This window comes from Temnothorax americanus, unplaced genomic scaffold (assembly GCF_048541705.1).
Source record: "Temnothorax americanus isolate GAGA-0224 unplaced genomic scaffold, ASM4854170v1 Scaffold32, whole genome shotgun sequence".
In the NCBI taxonomy this organism is placed as follows: domain Eukaryota; kingdom Metazoa; phylum Arthropoda; class Insecta; order Hymenoptera; family Formicidae; genus Temnothorax; species Temnothorax americanus.
Genome location: NW_027509464.1, coordinates 1220255 through 1235030, shown reverse-complemented (window position 1 = coordinate 1235030; position 14776 = coordinate 1220255). Strand labels below are relative to the sequence as shown.

The following is a 14776-nucleotide window of genomic DNA, read 5'->3' as shown; positions in this document are numbered from 1 at the left end:
ACGCTATGGCGTTCGTCTGCCGACGAGCATATCTGCCAGCTGGGCTCTCAGAAATCACAGAACTATACGACAACGATGTTTCCCGCCGGTTAACGTTCACGATAGTTTCCTTCAGTCCTTTGTTCCACCGTAATGACCAAGGCGCTCCTCTTTCCCGCCGGCCTCGAGATTGCGCCGTAAAGAACGTTATCTCGGAGTGGTGTTTTCATCGGATTCTCCTCCGTCTTACTTGTTCTCCCTCCTCATTGCGTCGCGCAACAACGATCGTTTCGTTTTGCGCGAAGGAAGAAAAATTACGCCGACGCTGTTACCGCTGCTCGAGCCAGTTGAATATATCGCCATGGCATGGTCCGTCTATGGAAATCGCGCGCGAATCTAAATATTTATGTGTCCCGGGTATATGCACATATCTTACCATGCGGATTTTTCTTTCGAGAGTCGTGTACGCGTGCTTGAGCACTTAGCAAGATCGCGGAATGTTGCGACAGTTGTATAATTTGACGTGTCGTCGGGACACTGTCGTGACAGTCGTGGTATCCATTGATAAATGTAGCGGTTTTTACATTTAATGTAGCCAGATTACATAGTATCTCGATCAGAATGATAAATTCACTCGGTGATAATATGGTTGTATATCATTATAAATATATATAATATTATTTGTATTTTTTTGACAAATTATCGCACATCTTTAAAGAAATTAATAAACACCAAAGTCATGTGTTTTCAGACTTGCGGATATCTCTCGAGACACGAAGCACCTGTACGATAATGCACCATTGGCGAGAACGACACGCTGCGCTGCGACTATGTCTCGAAAGTGCGAGAAAGGAAACGCTGATGGCGCGTGGCGAAGGGTAAATAGCTAAAAGGGTTGCGCGAGCTATGCTTCTCCGACGTAACCCTTTTCCCACATTACCCCTCTACGTTCTTAGACGAGATGCGCGAACCAGATGTCTGCTCGCTTCTCCGTACGTGAGCACCCGTACGACCAGCTCACACACGTATGCACATATATGCAAGTATACACGCGCGTATAACGATAAAACCCTTCATACATACGTTTGCACTGGCGGAGACTGCGAGGTTTAATCTCGGCCCCGATGAGAGCTGCAATTTTGCGGATCCTCTCAAGGTGGATTACACCAAGACGGACACCAGAAGATGCTCCGAGGAAAATGATATGTCTACGTTGTCGCATAATTCACGACGACTTTGCCTAGGCTCGTAAAGCATCAGTTAACGAGGGTTAATAACGTAAACCATAAAAAAATAATCCTCACCGCAGATCGTCGTCAGCGATTATTCGGTATTGTTCGCGACTTTTAATCGACAGTTATAAGATTCCTATACCGTAAAGCAGCGCGTCATAAAATTATATTGTTCCGACTCGTAACTTCAACGAGCACAGTGGGCACTTTTCTCTTAATCTTTTTTATGTCAAACCACGAATATAATATTTTTGGCCTTCTTAAATTATATATTATTTTTTTATTTCCTCAGACTTTTAACTTAGGCATCAAAGTCACGAGTTTGCAATGATTAATATTAATACACATGTTGATTTTGAATTCAATAGTTATTGTTATTGTTTCAAGATATACGCAGATATACGCAGATATTTATCTTTAATTGCGTCATTCCAAAAACAATGGAGGATTTGTTCAGGTGAAGCGAAATGTGGGGCGAGTATGCGAAATTATTACATCGGCAAATAGAACCTTCTACAGACTTGCTGATATTAGCAGAAACCACTAGAAAGCAAAGTCTCATTCTTTATTTAATTTAAATCAAATTTATTTCAACAGAATTTTAACTTGAGGAGGTCTTTCATGCTAGAATTTATATTTTCTACTCTATGCTTATACTATATATTCCGTTGCGCAAGCAATGTAAATATTTTGTTATCGCGATAAATTGTATTATGTATAACTTTTAAGTAGATGGAAAATTGAAATGTGCATCGGAGAGTTAAGGGCCGAAGCAACCACGGTTCGCAAAAGACGTCGCCCGCACGCAACGGTAATTCCTTCCCAACGGAAATTCGTTGTCGCGATGCAAACAGCAGACGCCGCCGCGGAGTCCGATAATTGTTTCCACGGTATGGTATTGTCTCGAGTCCACCATATTTTCATAAAACCACCGCGCCCTGCCGTGAACTGCCATATATTTATTACTATTATTAGAGTACCTTACAATTAGCGGAGATGGCGGCAACTTTCCTGAGCCCGGCACGGAATGCTCCCGGCGCAACGATCATAGATATAACACCGCAATATAATGTAACAAAGATCAGATTCAGTGCAAAACCAGCATGAATATTCTCTCTTGCCGCCTCTCTTTCGATAAGATTAATATATGAACTGTTACTTGCGCGTATACTGTTTTATTATATAATTTGTAAATTAACGACCATGCAAAATGCAAAATTGATTTTCAACAAAACTGCAAATATAAATGTTTCACATCTTCTTAATTTCTTATATACATATATTAAGATAAACTTAATTTTTAAAATATCTAGATAACTTTTATAAACATATAATGTAGAACAATATTTTATTATTCTATTTCTTTTTTCTCTTTCTCTTTTTGTTTTTCTCTTTGACCACGTAGAACACATCACATACGCGCGCGCAAAAGCTTTTTATACTCTGGATATATAGAAACAAATAGCCTTCTTGCTACAGACACAGTTTGATCTTTGTGATCTATCTATGATATATAGAGAGAGAATGTGTATATATATATATACATATAATATATACATATAAGTAACATATACGTATATACATATAACATATACATATATACATATAACAGCCTGGACACGGCTGCGTGATTTTCACGCAACGGCGCGGCATCCCGTGAGTGGAGGAATATTCTCATCCATCAGGGCAGAATACTACGTGCGCGACATTAGCAGCACTTAACGTACACGGAGCGCTGATTCAGATGACGGAACAGCCCAATAACGAAATCTTCCATTACAGACGACACTAATGTGGAGAGAGAAATAATTGAATTCTCCATAATTCTGTCGCAGATGACCTGAACGACACCCTAAGCCGCGGAAACGACAGCCGCTGTTCTCGATTGGGGATCGGATCGACGACTTCTGGAATTCCAGGATCAATACAACGAAGGGCGTCTCAACGATAGCGCGGACCATCGGAAAAGACTCACTCGTATCAGCCCCGACAACTCGGCGAGATCTTCTAAGAGGGCCGATTGGTAAATACGACCATTAAACGCGGATAGGCTACACCGTTCGCGAGATCAGGGATTAGTGGAGACATTAGAAATAGATTGCCGATTTGCACGGATCCCCACGGTGCTCCCTTAGGAGTTGGGTCGCAAATGGAAAGACCATCGTTCTTTTTGGTTTTATCACGCAAAGATAAAACGCGAAATGCTTCTATTATATCCGGCGTCTACATTGTATTTCGTTTACACGAAACGCAAACTGTCATATCATTACAAATGTTTGAGAAAGTAGCACAAATAAAAAAAGTATAGTTTAGAATATCTCAGTTTATTAATTTAATTTGTCAATTCTTTTTGTGAAGAAATTTGCTTCATGGTTTATACAAGTTGACGCATTTATAGACTCGCTGGCAAATTTCAGCTTGTTTTACTTTTATCCCGTTGACATATGTTTTTTATCACGTTTACGAAAAAGGACATATGTTACGCTTGAAAATATATTATATAATTACATATCCGTGGCGTTTGTTATTTTGCTAAACTTTGCTCAAATGAGAATTTGTCAGAATGTACAAATATATGTGATTAATTTTGTGTCATTTTATCTCTCTCTCTCTCTCTCTCTCTCTCTCTCTCTCTAATTTTACAAAATATTTAATAAATTAAATTTTAAAAAATACGATTGACGATTCTTTTTGTGAAACCAGCTTTTGTCTCTACGCTGCGCTTTATTTTCCACCATTCAGAATTAGCTGTATAATGATGAGCGAATGTTATACTATTTCTATTGCATTTTGCATTACAGATTTACGGTTACAAACGTGTAGAAAAATTTTCTCGCTTATACATGAAATGACCGAAATAAGTAAAGAATAGATTCTTGAGAACGTTTTTTTTTCTTTCCAGGAAGACGAAACAATAGGTTTCGAAAACGTGCCTTTTTGTCTGCTTGTACCGCTATTTATGAAATATATTCCGGACTATATATATATATATACTACAAAAGCTCATGAACCCTAATGCGAGACGTGAAGCTGGCTTTGGCCGATCTCGTCAGATCGATGTTGGATATACATATAGGGTAAATACGAATAGAATACCGATAATATCGCGAATACAGCGACGACCAATGTAAACGAAGCTTGTATCGAAAGTCACATTTATGCAGGTCGGTTCGCGTATACACGGTGCACAATGTTGCCGCGGGATTTATGCGGAATATTTTTACCTACTGCGAAGCGCTGGCGAGATATCTCGATGCGTACAAAGGGTGGATTCGAGTGCACCACGACTTCCGTAAGCGTTACGATGCGCCGCGCCGCGCCGCGCCGCGCCGAGCCGCGATGCGGTGTGCTTCGGGGTGATTCGTTTCGTGCCGGGGAAAGAAAAGGAAAAATCCCTCGAAGAACAACGCGGATATACGGAGACACCGATTTCTCCGGGAAGTAGAGCGAAGTGACTGCGGAATTTCTACGGAATTCCCCACGCTGCTGCCGTCGAATAACGAATTGCATTTGGGATAACGTCGACGCGATTTTTCCTATACGATTGGGAATTACGAAAATCCTCGCTGCTACCGTCGCTAAAAGCCTGCTGTGAAAGTTTGCAGCATTCAGCTCAGGTCAATAATCACTAAGGCGCGAAGTTTCGCGAGAATTGAAGTGAGCTTCTCCAGGCGGGTTTGCTTTAAGCGATATCGAAATGGTGCGGAATTGTTTACGCGCGTTTACATCGTAAGTTAATTTAAACAAAACATCCCACCTGTTTCGCGATTCGCGATTGTCAGGAGAAGTGACCCGGCTAAATGCGTTTTAGGCTACCCGAGTAGAAAGGCTCACGGCGAAACCTCACCAACCTCCGCGCTTTAGTAATCACCAGTCAAGCGTGAACCGATGCCAGCCAGCCTTTGACGGCGGGAGAAGTGTTTCATTAAATTTATTATTAAAACTAAAAGAATTAAAGAAATATGAGCATCGAAATCGATGCAATTTAAGATGCAAAGTGATGTAACAATAAAAGACAAAAAGTAGAAATCAATGATGATATTTCGAGGGGTCTACCGCACTCGGCAATAGTACAAATTTTAGGCAATATTTATTGTAGTCAATATTGGTAATAACGGTAATAAAGGCAATATTTGGGCAATATAGGAAATAAAATAATAACTGAAAAAATGTGGAATTTATTGCTGTTTTCGGCAATAGGTGTACACTTTTTTCAAGTGCGATAGACCCCACGGATGATTTCTAATAGTGCTTCTAATAGTGCCTTTTCCGAAGATAGTGACGCATAGCGAAGCGCGCACGGCGCGGCGCGGCGTTACGCGCCACATTACATCCATTTATCCGTCAACGCGGCTACCGTATCCCCGTCTTCCGGTCGTGTTGGTTGATCCCCTTACCCTCTGTGCAAACGACAACATCGCTATAACGGCGGCGTCTTTGTCCGAGGCGCAGCGACGTAGAAATTGCTTCCACAATATTAATACGTCCGATAATCTCGCAAGTCTCTGTTTTCCGTATAGATACGCGGCTCGCGGTAATCCCGCGTATAGTTTCCGGCTATAACGGCAGGCTTTCATTAAGCGCGCGCTGCCACTGTCCCCCTTTGTCCCACTGCACTGTGTCGTTCGTTTACGTTGCGCGCCCGCGTGTCGGCGGTACGCCCGGTCCACGGTGTCAGGGCGCACGTTATTACCGCCTGTCCGAGACATTTTAACGTTTGATACCGTTCTCCGTTACGTTTTAACGCGCTCGACATTACCGCGCGGCCGCGGCTGCGGACGCAGCTTGACACTCAGGAAGACCCACAGGCGTATTATATGGAACACACCGCTGGAAACCATATCTTAACCGAGATGGGGTTTAGTTCTCGTTGAGAAATTAGTCGAGATTGTGAAATGGATATTCTTATCCACTACTGCGCGCCTTCCTGCTTTCGCGAGAGCGAAGTTTTCGTTTTAATTGGGAATACGTTGCGTGTATATAAATTCTCGCAAAATGAGATAAGTTTTAAAAGTTATCCGTTATGAGAGAGAACAGCTAATACATTGCGCATGCAGATGATGACAATATTACATGCAGACAATATTACTATACAAGATGTTGTTGTCAGAAGTTAGATGTATTATTTTCTCCTGATAAATTGTCAAGCTATCATGAAACTTTTTTGACGCGCCAGCAATTATTTCCACATTTTCTATTTTATCTCTCGTGGAGTAAAAATGTTCTCGACCATTAAATAATAAAAAGCACTGGTTTCTAGAATATATTTTTTTTTAATAACGTATTATACACTGAAAAAAATGTCTAATAATCCTTGGTTGCAATAATCCAGGCTTAGTTAATGTTACCAAGAACCAACAAGAATTGGTACATGCTTAGTGAAATATAGTTTCAACTAAACGTATACAAGTGATTGCGACGAAATAATTTGGTTAATACATTATTAACCAAATTTCGTTGTTAATATGTTAACAAATAATTCTAGCAAAATCTGATATGATTTGGTTAATATTGGCAAAATTTGATAATTATTATCAAGTAATGATAAACCAAACTGCTTACTAAATAATTGAGTAACTGTCAGCAAACCAATCAACCAGATAAGGCTTTTTAAGACAATTTAGTACTAATTATCAAACTGTTTATTAATTATCACTAAACTGGAGTAATTTTCACGAAACTGTTTGATAATAAATATTACATAATTTAGTTGGCTCAACTAAACGCAAAATTTGATTTTAATGTTTATAATTATTACAAAATGTTTTGTTATTATTATTAAGATTGGTAATATCTAATAATCAAATACCTATTGCTAAATGTATCTCACGAATTTACCAAGATTTTTTTCTTCCAGTGTACAAAAATTATAATGCCATTTATTTATCATTGGATAAATTTGTAGTAAAGCTTACGTGTAAGCCAAAAAATTGAACATTCCATCAAATTTAATTTTAGGATAAGAATTGAGTAAATTGACTGATGTTTCAAAAGTAAGCATATCGAATTTAGGTTGTCGATAGGGACTGTCGAGATGCAAAATGGATCGTGATTATATACGGATGAACGATCATTGGATTTCCGAACTGGCGAATTGTACGTAAGATGCTGACAGAGTATCGGGCATTTGTATACAGGAGAAACGCGCAGGGACGGAATAAAGTTTAATATTACGATGATCTTGTTGGCCGAGAAATAAAAAACGCTGCCCAGCGCGCAAAGATCGAACGTGGGATGGCCGGGGCCGTTTCGTTGCCCACGGCGCTCCATTTACTATTCCCATAGGGTACCGGAGGAAACGCTTATACGAGCTGCCATTGTATTAGGGTGCCGTTGCCTCGGGGTCTTCTATCTATCATCGAGCATCATGCTGGGATCGCAACCCTCGAGTTTGCGCACTTACCGCGTCGCGAGATACCGTATTGCACCCCCATTGCGATTGCGTCGAGCTATATTCTCTCGCAGTAACGAAGTAGCGTCCATAACACATTTATTATATGACGTGCGCGTTATACAATTGCATAATACTAAAATAGATCGCACTTGGACGTAGGGGGGAAACTTGACTCTCAAGTTAAAATGCTCTCAAAATGATAACGATGTTTCGGCATCGTCTTAAAAAAACGAATAAAATTATCCACCAGTATTTGAAAAATAATCCCTTTTCTCTTAAAAAAAAAACATAAAATAATATTATTATAATCGAAACATGTAGCAATTTTATTTTTTTTAAATAACGAAGGCACAGCCGACGGCAAATTTAACAAGGATTAAGAGAATCTTTCTGGCTTCTGAGAGACATCGCTGGAAAATCTGCATTGGAAGTTGGAGAGGATTAGAGCAAAGTAGAAACTACCGGGTGGTCGTAATTTGTTCGTAAAGTGCCGCGCGGACCGGTGTTAACCGTAATGCACAGCGTTATACATAGTCAGGTTAGTAACCGTAATAAGTGAGAAAGGGGTAGCGAAAAACGCAGCCGTTTGCGAACTAAAAGTACGGCGTATGGGATATTAAAAGAAAGAAGTTGAATCGAACGAAATCTCGATATATATGTGGCGGAAAGGATAGGGAAGCGCTCCTGCATTTTATTCGCGTGCTCATACCCGAGGTAAAAAGATAACTTTAACAATCGGTTCGGAGTTACGTAAATTTGAACCTCTTATTTTAAAACCTGTGTAATCTAATTTCTGAAAGCATAAAATAGTGTGTAATCACGTTTAAATATAGTTGCGAGATCAAATTAAGATAACGATTTAAGTAAAATGCAAGAATAACTCTATGCTGAGAATACTTTAATAAATTTTCAAAATTTTAGGCGTTTTAATGATATTTCCCAAATTTAACGTAAATTACGTTTTTAAAATAGATTATTGTTTATACTTATACTGATATCTTTTGATAAAAATTTTATATAGTGATTAATTAAATAATGATGAGAGACCCTTTCATGATACTTTAATCGATTCTTATTGCCTAAAGACTCTTTGCATTATAAAAGAAACGTGAATAAAGATTCGTTGGTATCATGAGAAGGGCTGTTCATTCGATCTCGTATTAAGTTCATCACCCTCGGCCTTCCTTACATTTTATCTGTGTCTGTATGCGTTTCGGATTAGCGACACACGAAACTGTAGGGCGATGTTATCCCCCCTGCAGATTCCGTCAATGATTACTGTTATTCACGGACAGGCAGTGGTTGAAATAAATGCGACTTGTACCCTCGATTCTCGCGCGTCCATTGTGATGATTAAACTAAGCCACGTAAGTGGCAATTTATGTCAATTTTAACCGTAAAAGAAACTCTCTCTTTGTCTCGATTAAGACGATAAAATCGTATGTCTTATACATTTCTATATTTAAAATTAACATTTATACCGAATTGTTTACTTACAATTAGATCGATTAACTGGCTACTTGGAAAATATATAAAAGCATGAACGCAATGAACAAATCTTTTCGACGAGAATGCGCATATGCATGGCAATCGGGAAATCGAGCGATTAAACAAATAGCATAGAAGAAATCGGATAATCCCATAATTTCTTTATCCGCACGAACGGATACTGAGAAAAAGGAACAAGCGCCGAGAGAGGCGTATAAGGAAGAGGAGGAAGAAGAAAGAGACGTGGCGCCGTGTCGGAGTGTTCTACGTCGAGGTCCCATTATCCCGATACGCTCCCCAATCTCCCCACGAACATCGGAATTCCGATCGGATCGTAGGCCTAACCCGCACGTAATCCTTTCTAATCCTAATTGTCAGTCAGACATGAATCTATAGGGGAGAAGGAGGAGGCACTTTAGGACAGAAACAGTTTAGGACATCTGGAGCATTAAAAACCAAATTAACTTATAATTGAGTCAAAAAACCAATTTCTTAAAAATTGAAAAAAATATGAGCTTTAAAAAAAAAAGTGTCCTATATAGTGCCCCCTTCTCCCCTATAATAAAAACATCTTTCCACGCTTGATTTAAGCTTTCGATCCTATTCGATCCCTATCCAGATATAGTGGAAGATAAAATGGATAGCATATTCTCAATATGAGAAAGAGCTTCTGTGTTTTTTATTTAACTGCTTTTTATACGGCGCATCGAGTTCGAAATAAAGCGGCTACTCGTCTCACTGGTTTTCCCATAAATTATTGACCCTTGATCGATACATTCGACCAGTGATGCCAAAACGGATGTGAAATTCGAGAAAACGTGCGAAAGAAAATTTAGCATGTTATCCAGAAATCTACGCGCTTATCATATCCTTGGATAACCGTTTTGGAAATTTTGACAACTGGCAATAAAAAATAAAAAAATTAATAAAAAAGATGCAAAATGATTTATTTAACTAGCGAACGTGTTAAATATTTTCTAGAGCATTGATTTTTTCAAGAAACGTACTGATGTACAATATATACAATATATATATAACTCTGTAAATAAAAAGGAGACGGATTTTTTTTATGCAAAGTTTACTTTTACTTGTGTATATATATATTGTGTATATATATTACTTGTGTGTATATATAATTTAGTACTTTATATTCCAATTTGTATTTTTAACTAATAATATTTTTTATCTGGAATCTTCATATAGTATTCATAGAATTTCGAAACAATACGTGAAAATTTTAGAATAGAATGTCTTGTAAAAAATTCTGACGATTTTAAGCGATTAAAATAGACCATTATTGACCATATTGTAATAGATCTATCAAGCTCTGATAAATATGATATAAATGATGTATGAAACTTTATACTCCGCTAGCCCGCTAAAAGCTTGGACATTAATCAGTTAACAGTTACCTGGCACACTCGAAGGCTCATAACGATTTTAGAATTTTATTATTACGAGCAATCTCATTATTTATACAATAGCCGTATTCCGCATCGATAAAGTATTAAAGTTGCAATAATAACTAGGAATTTATTTTTTTTTATCGTTATTAAAAATGCAAGACTCCGCGTGTTTAAAAGTGCTCGCCTATTAAAACTTTTCTCCAATCGGTAATACATCGAAAGTATCGTCATATAAGAGAATGCTACTTTCTGTCACGCTTATTTTTACGGATTATGCACAAGCTTGCATCAAAGTGCTCTTTGCATTCACGCATATTAGATACGTGCACATTTAAGAACAACTGATGAGAGAACAGATGCAAAGATGCATCCCTTAAATTATAATTATATTATTATCTAACATATAAATAGGTAATAAAAAGATATAATAAAATATAATAACATATGGTATAGCGATATAGGTACGTAGTCCAAAAGAGTTGAGATTATACTCCAAAAAATTTAGAAAGCATATGTATAAAATTATTTGATATTTATAGATAAAAAATGTTTGAACACATATGTTTCAAACATGTAGATTATTTTTCCTTTTTGTTTTGAAAAATTTTATAAAATTAATATTGGAACAGTTTATTAAAATTTATATTGAAAATCATTTGTTGTAAAATTCAATGAATTGTTTTATTGAATTAAAAATTTATTAAAGTTTATATTGGAAATCATTTGTTGTCAAAATTAAATTTATTGTTTTATTGAATTAAAATTTCTTTTATTAGGTATCTGCTTAAAAAACGAATAAAGCATTTAATATATGCGCAATAATTATTTTTTGGAACATTAATTATTTCGATCATTTCTTTAATTCTCGAATATATTTGTATTTTACAGATTGACGTCATTGTGTATAACTCCGCTGCTGCGCATCGTACTAGTGAGTGGTAAATTATTTTTTCACATACAGCATAAAATCTATAGCGAAAACTGCAACGAAAGCTACAGCTGCAATGTAGTTAATAAAAAGTTAAATATTATAACTAGTTAATTAAAAACTGTGCACTTATAAAGAAATTAATCAAATAATGTATACAATTAACTTACACAAGACAAATAAGCAAGAGACATTTTAAAAGGAAATATTTTAACGAGTTTAGAATCTATTTTTTGTTTGTAAAAAACTAATTAATTTTGCAGTAACCATAAGTAAATCTGCATTAATATAATCTTCCAAACACGCACAAAAATAGAGAAGTCAAATTAATAAACCACATACTTTTCTGGGCTTTTCCCTTTATTTATTAAATAGCTAAAAAGTTTGAAAAATGTCGGAATAACTAAAAAAATCGATATTCTGTTCAATCTAAAGATTTCTGAATATATGTCGTCAGATATCCCGATAAAATAAGTGAAATTTTTCTCCAAAAGGAAAACAGTTTCGTTTGAGAAGCGAAAGAAAAGAAACAAAATAGTTTGTTGTTTTCAGTCGCGGCATTATACTTCTCTGTCGCCGAAATGAGTAATCTCGCATCGCAAAACACCGGATCCGTCCCCGACGGCCACACGCGGACCCCTTTCAACCCTCAGACGCGCTTTGTTGCCTATGGATCTAAAGAACCTCTCGTCCGCATAGCTCGAGAACGCGTCGTCTTAGATTGCGTTTCACGGGCAGAGAGAGACTCGCCTAATTCGAAACTACATATTTAATCCTGGGCAAACTCTTCGAGGGTTGCCCGGGCAACCGGCAAACACAAAGAACCCACCAGCCGCGAGAGACTCGAGAACTCGCGGTGGCAGCGGCGGCTGTTAGCAACCCCGAGGAATTGCGTAGAGTGGAGTACGAAAGAGGCCCTCCGGACCGATGTGAATGACTGCATGGTAACGGTAACATGGAATAAGTCTAGAGTATACTCTATATCTACCAGATTGGCAGTATCGTCATATTAAAGAAAGAGACGAGCACACATTTTTTAAAGTTATTATCTATCTTTTTACAGTACTTAGAATTCAGAATACATGCATCCTATATATGTCGAGGCGAAACATCGAACTCATGGCGGCAATCGAGGGTGGAACAAAGGGTAAGCGAGACTCTGCGAGGGAGCTTCGAGCTTTCGGCGTTTCCCCACTGCCGTCCGGTGTAAACATTTACTGATCGTACGCAAAGCCGGTGCCGATGGCTGTAGGTTGAGCAAACTTCGCAAACTGAATATATATATATATATATACATATATATATTATATATATGTATATATATGTATATATATATATATATATATATATATATATACATATATATTCAAACAATATATATGTGTACCTGTGTGTGTACGTACACGATCGCGCGTCGGTGGATTATCGAGGAATCGTCGTCCAGTGCATACGTAAGCGCCGTGATTTGGTGGCGTGTCCATTGTTATACCGCGAAATCGACCTTCTATCCACAGGGAACGACGAGGGTCGGCGAAATGAAATAAACCTACTGGCAAAACAAAGGGACTGCGTGCGTGCGCGCGTCTCAATGGCGTAGAGTCGAAAAATAATATTGAAGGGTGTAAACAGACGCCGTACTTTTCTCGCATCGCGGGCATCACCGGGTATAGAAAAGCTCCATACCCGAAAAAAAAGAGAAAAGAATGAAAAAATCGAGGAACGAAACCACTTTGATACAGAGCGACTGAGACTTCATACAAATAGGTTTCATCATATATCTTTGCAACAGAGAAATGTCGCAGTAACTAATCTAATGGATGTGTGGTGACGTTTCTTAAACAGAATCCTTCAGTTACTACTCTACTACCTCAATTCGCAAAGTTGATCAGATTGATGTTGTCTATACCCCACTCTGCTTGCACAGCTGAGCATTCATTTTCGACGTTAAGAAGATTAAAAACGTATTTACGATCATCCAGACTCAACGGTTTTGCACATCCATTCAGAAGATTCTGAACAAGATAATAGCTGAACCTATAGATAAAAGACTCAATGAATTGGTATATAAAGAAAAATGCAGTAAGAAGGAATACATTTGCCCTGTCAAACCAAATAAAAAAAGAAGAGAATTGTATACGTCTCACTTATTTCATTTTGCAGTAGGTATACTACCCCAGATTATGAACAAGATAAGAACTGAGCCTAGATAACTTAGATACTTAATGAATTTATAAAGAAAAATGCAGTAAGAAGGAATACATTAATAGTGAATCATGCGATAGTGATTTCGAATTAACTACTTTCATAAAATGCGAGAGAAACGGTGTGCTGTCGACGAAGACAGGGGCTTTTTTCATATGCAAAGAGGAAAGCGTCGAAAATACCGGGCAAATATCCACGTTTTCATTACGGCGCGTAGCAGCGACTTCAAAGGAAATCAAAAGTACTTGACAACTCGAGATAACATGTCAAATTTCAATTTAAAAAAATCTACATTTCTAAGTTGACTGAATGATTTCTCGTTAAAATTAAATTTAAATTAGTTGGTAATTCTACGGCTGTAATTAGTGCTCGCGTCTCTTTGATTTGTCGTAAACTTCGTACAATCGAGGCCTCTTCCTTCTTGACAGTTCTATCGTATTGCGATTTTATATTCTGCAATTTATTGTACATGCGATGCCTTACTTACTACCTTACGTGAATTTCGCGTCTTCGAACCCGTCAGTCTCTCGCTGTTTTCCTAGCTTTCCTCCCCTCCCCCCGCCACCCTCTTGATACCTCCTTCGATCCTCTTAAGTTGCCTACATCCGCTCTTCTGCCTCAACCCTTGCCGACGCACCGCACCATCATTTCCGGTTTTCGAGTTCGACTTCTCCACGCTCTAGTGACGGTACGTCACGATAATGGCACTCTATACTCATGAGCTACCTTTCCGCGTGAATCGTGATCATTTTACGAGCGAGTACTCCAGCATCCTACGTTCGGAACGGTATACGTACACGCCGGTACAGAATCCTGAAACGAAGGAAGACGTCCACACCGCCCGCGGCCGAATTTATGACACTCGCCTCATATGCCTGTTCCCGGTCGCTTCGCTGCTCGACGAAACATATACTCGCAAATCTAAAAGTGTACGCCCGAGCTTGGAGTTTATATCCTCGTTTCTTCATTTATGATCGCTCGACAGCGAGCTCTTAGTCAAGATTGTATTTAAATGTTTGATTTCTCGATGCGCTTGTAAAACTTCAAGATATTTAAAAACCCGCTGTTTTGTTTTTCAAAGTAATAACGTTTGAAATCGTAATGTAGGTCAGATATATGTGGTTTCTCGACAGCAGTAATTTGCTCA

General features: G+C 38.2%; 1 protein-coding gene and 1 long non-coding RNA gene across 5 annotated transcripts in view; one reads left to right on the top strand and one right to left on the bottom strand.

Annotated features, from left to right (window-relative positions):
* Ed (hemicentin protein echinoid) overlaps window positions 1-14776 on the bottom strand; it is a 225964-nt gene that overhangs the window by 178065 nt on the left and 33123 nt on the right. The window lies entirely within an intron of this gene.
* Window positions 1462-13929, top strand: LOC143901179 (uncharacterized). 2 transcript variants are annotated; one of them, XR_013258012.1, is made up of 5 exons: window positions 1462-2101; window positions 3047-3234; window positions 11388-11430; window positions 11980-12371; window positions 12491-13929. It is a non-coding gene; the product is annotated as an uncharacterized LOC143901179 (long non-coding RNA). The 2 variants fall into 2 exon arrangements; XR_013258013.1 differs by having other exon boundaries at window positions 11980-12377.